Source organism: Etheostoma spectabile, chromosome 19 (assembly GCF_008692095.1).
Source record: "Etheostoma spectabile isolate EspeVRDwgs_2016 chromosome 19, UIUC_Espe_1.0, whole genome shotgun sequence".
Lineage (NCBI taxonomy): Eukaryota > Metazoa > Chordata > Actinopteri > Perciformes > Percidae > Etheostoma > Etheostoma spectabile.
The window spans coordinates 11546490-11551485 of record NC_045751.1 but is presented as its reverse complement, the minus strand read 5'-3'; positions in this window follow the sequence as shown (position 1 = coordinate 11551485).

Below are 4996 nucleotides of genomic sequence, written 5' to 3'. Positions count from 1 at the left end.
AACTTGTAGGTTGACTTACACTTAATTAATTCATTCTTAGAGTTTGATTTGTATATTTATGGTTTTATTTTTTTATATATTGAGATTGATATTGTATTGCATTATTGCATTACTATTTTGCTTAAAAGTGGCTAGCAACTTTTAAAAACAGTTACTGTTAATTTTAACTTTTGCATTGTAATGAATAGGTTGCTAATCATTTTAATACTTACTCACTTCTATAGCAGAACAGTGGTCTCAAAATCTTCAGCCTTCTTCGGGTTATTTAGCATTGATAGGGTGAAATCACACTAAAAAACTGGTGCACTGACAAATCATTTGCCTTATGAGAGGTTGAGTAGGGGAGATGGAAAAAAGACTCTACAGCTGGATGGTCTAAGGGTCCTGGGTTAGATGGGTTTTTCCCTCGGTTTTTACAAATAGCCCTACATCTCTAATTTTTAACTGTCTGTTGAAATGGTGTTTTCCCCAATGAGCGCAAGAGGGCCAAGACAGTCTCTTTAAAAAAAAGGGAAACAGCCACGATCGTGGCAAACTACAGACCAGTCTATTTTTGTGCCTTGGAAAAGAGCACCGATACAAGAGAAGCTAAATAATGTCGTGGAAGTTTTGACAGCGGGAGAGGAATTTGTTGGACGTGAGACAAAATAAAGAAAACTGAATCAAGGTTTGGTCTTCGGTGAATTATAATTGTTTTCTGCAGAGAACATCAAATGACAAGAACGGTTTCACAAGTACACATAGCTGCAGGGTCCAAACGTCTTGCCACACTAAAACAGTGTAGTCCTAAACATGCCAGTTTGGAAAACAGTTAATCTAGTAGAACAATTACTCTTCCCCGACGACGTTGGAGCTGTCACGTCTTTCTGAATCTGTCCTTGTGTGTCAAGTTTCTTTACCGGTCATTCTATCTTAGAAGAGAAAGACACCTTGTCTCTTAGATAGGTCTGTGGTCGGACTGGGACCTGGTAGCATAAACATTTCTCCTGAGACAACTGTTGTGGCATTTGTCCTTGGGGGAGGGAAAATTGAACAGACAGTCGTCTTCTCCTTCAGGAAGGACAACAAAGAGAGATTCAAAGTCATGCACCCTGAATAATTACACATGCATATATAGGACATATGAATCATGCTTAAAAGTATTTTTCCATTACATTAAGCAAGTCAAGGAGCACGATGCTTGTATCAGAGAGCGAAGCATGAACTGTCCGTCCAGCACGATAGAGTCCAATCCTTCCCACTCACTGGTCGTGGAGGACTGTTGTGTTTGATGGGACTTGTTGAGTTCGGTTGTTCAGGTTCAGGCGATCCCTCGCTGCTGTAAAGAGAACAAACACTCGTTTATTCACTGAATTCATGTGGAGAAGAAACAATCACTAAAAGATAAGGAAGTGTAGGTGTTGTGGATTCAAGACTCATGTCTTATTGATCTTACAGCTGCTGAAATGAACTTTAAGAAAGTTGTCCATCCGTTCCTCAGCGTGTGGACGGTTGGCAAGTGACCTAAACTTACCAGTGACATTGAGACGACATTGAGACGACATTCAAGGAAGTTGCCCCAACTTATTCTTGTGAGCACATCACACACTACTATCTTGTGTCCTCAGTCCTAGTCTGGAACATGAAGTCTGAGTGTCCTTCTCTGAGGACGTCTTGTCCACTGGAACTAGTCTGCAACTGTTCATCCTGAGACTCTGGGGGACTCTCATGTGGGTTTCCTCTGCCTGATAGGGGTCAGAAGGGGGCTGAGAGATGTGTGTGAGTTACATCCTGCATTCAAATCAAACATTCTCTCCAGTCAATGTTTATTAGACCAGGTATAACTGTTAACCCTTGTGTGTTGTTTTCCATCAACAATGAAAAAAAACGTCTGTTTCCTTTTTTCAACATTAATATTGCTTTTTCCATTTTGTTTTTGCCACTTTTCAATGTTATGGGTGCTTTTTTTGTTATGGTGTGTTTTTCAAAGTTTTGATATGTTTAATGTAATTAATGTAAAAAGAATTAACTTAAAACGGGTCAATGGACCCAAGGACAACATGAGGGTAAGTTGGTTTAAATGAATTACTTACAGCTAGGTGCAATACATGTCCAAGACTGGCTGACAATCTATCATGTCGCCGAGAGCCCCATCCACTCTGGGTCCATACACGTGAAGCAGACTCTGTTCAGTACGGCTCAATATGCCGCTCTTCGGTTTTGACTTTATCCCATAATAATAAAAGCTTCCTTTGTGAGCTGTTCCTTCTATGGTCTTTTGGTGTGGACATAAATAGGTTAACCCAATCTGTTCTAGGTGACTAGGCTATTGTAGAAGCTGTAGAAGCTGTAACAACTGCGGTCCTTCGATGTTCCACCCAGAACACCAGGTGTCCTCTGACTCTCTTCCTTCTCAGGACTTGACACATATCTAATTACATTGAAGGGGAAAACGCGGCACACAAAATGTTAGGGAGGTATTAAAAGAACCCATAAAAACATACATAAGATTATTACAAAATGAGTTTTATGGGCTTGCAAAATTGGCTGAGCGTTGTACAAGATGAGCAGATAAAAACATCTTTATTTTATGAGGGGAATAACTAAGAGCCACCACATATTTCAATTAATTAGCTAATTTTGTCACTTATCAGTTATTAAAAGGTCACTGGTTGAATGCAGTTATTATTTCCATAAGACTGATTGCATTCCCTAAACATTTCAATTGTTGAAATTGAGATAAAGATGAGTTGATAGATTTTGAAGTAAAATGTTATTTCAGAGTTGTTTTTAAAACCCCCAAATAAGTCCGGTCAATTTGACCCAAGGGACACGAGAGGGTCCTAAACGTGAAGACAACCCAGGTTCGAAAGACATCTCAGAGCCTGAAATCATTGAAACTAAATTTCCGGAGACATTGACAGTTCTGTGAAAGTTAGTTTGGAAAAGGCAAAATAAAGGTGCAATTGTAAAAATATAATTACATTTAATAAAATTGTTGCTTACTTAGTGATTACAAATATTTGATAGTAAGTCATATCTTGGTATGGTTAAATATGCGCCATAATGATGCAATAATACCATAATAATCTAATTCATGTGATTTACAAAGAAGCAAGTGTAAAGAGTAATTTTTGCTCTTTGTCTTGCATTTCAGCAAAGGTGCCAAAAGCTGAAAACCTAAGACCAAAAAGTACCAACCCCATGTTTTCTATAATTATATGCAAACTAATCTCATCTAGTCATTTCTAATCAACTCCCGATGATCTCATGGAACAGCTATGTATGACACGCCAATTCATATGAAATTTTGGCGCGTTATTGACGCACACGCTTTTTTTTAAGCATGTTTGTCAACGCAGTTTGGCCGCCTTTACTTATATACCTTGCGAGTGGGTATCAATTGGTGCCATAGCGAGTAGTATGAAAGGAGGAAATATGCTATAGGGAGGTTGGTGGGAGTGGGGGATGTGTCAAATACAGGACTTTCACCAAGAAGAAGGGATGTGGTCGTTGTCCTAAACTCAACCGTCACTTTCTTCTTTTCCTAAACCCAACCACCCTCCTTGTGATACACGTTAAGTGCGTGTATGTTTACGTCGCTGTATACAGCATAGACATAACGCAGATAGGCCAAAATGCATACGATGACACGCCACTGGTTTAAGAAAAGAGCTTGCAAAGGTTGTGATGTCATGTTGTCACCTCAGCACAGCAGGTTTTTTAGGAGTCAAGAAATTACCAAAACAAGCCTAAGCATGATATAATTAAGACCATAATGTCAATGTTCTACCTTTAGCATTTGCGTCTGTCAGATAACACACTTTAACCCTCATGTTGTCCTTGGGTCAAATTGACCTGTTTTCCTATATCAATGTTCTTTTAATTCCCCAAATAAACATGATTGATTCCACACAACGCTCTGCCAAGTACACATCTCTACTTTCATTAATTTTGGGGCGTCTTATTCAATTTTATAGCATTTGAAAAAACCTTTTTAGGTGTTTTTTGAAATAGTATTGAGTAAAAGTTGACATATTCCAGTCTGTGATTATCCATCAACATCCATCCTTTAATTTTATTGTAATAATTCCTAATTTCTGCTTTTCTAATCAAGCATTGTAATTACCTAAAATGAGGTAAATGGCTATAAATAGAATTATAGCAAAAATAATTGTAAAACTAAAGGTGGACAAAGCATCAAAAGTGACGAAATAAGGGACAAAAACGTAAGAAAAGTTAAAAAATCGAAAAACAATCTCACAACATAGTCTTAAATTAAAAAAAATGTAATCAATCAATTATCAACATCAACCATCTTAAAGATAATCATCTTAAGATGTGTCAACACCAACATTTCCTGGTTAATCCTTAAAAAAATGTGTGAATGTTTTAAAAGAACTCAAAAGGTGTTTTACTAGGGTAGGGATTCTCCCAAATATAGAACGAGGAAACGATGCGGCAGGCCTCAGCTGTCACCTTACCATACACTGGTATGTCAGACTGCTGAACCTTTGCTTTGTTAGCACGCCAGACTGAATATAAGGGGTCCATGTGGGGCCTTAGCAGGTGGTGGAAGACAGTGAAGTTCCAGCTGTGGTGAGGTGGGTCTATACTATGCATCAAATCATTTAGATGTAGTTCTCATTTTGCAAGTTAGTTACAAAATATGTCATGTAAGAATTAATGTTATATGTGATGTTTTCAATAGATTTGAGTGCAACATTCTTTTCAAAAGGAGTAGGATAAGGTATGTACAAACTTTTATTCTAAAAGTACATTGGTGTAAGACTTCTCCATCCAGCAGTGAATAGCAACTGAATATTACTTTCTAGCCCTTCCTAATGGCAGAGTCAATGCTAACGAGAAACTTGACTTTTTGTGGAAGTAATTGCACATGAATGAGACATATTTGTGAAAGAACAAAGTTTTTTGTTGTTGCTAAGAATCAACAATTATTACACAACGTAGGTTGTGATTATTGGACAATTAGGAAATGTAGGTTTAAGTATGTGTG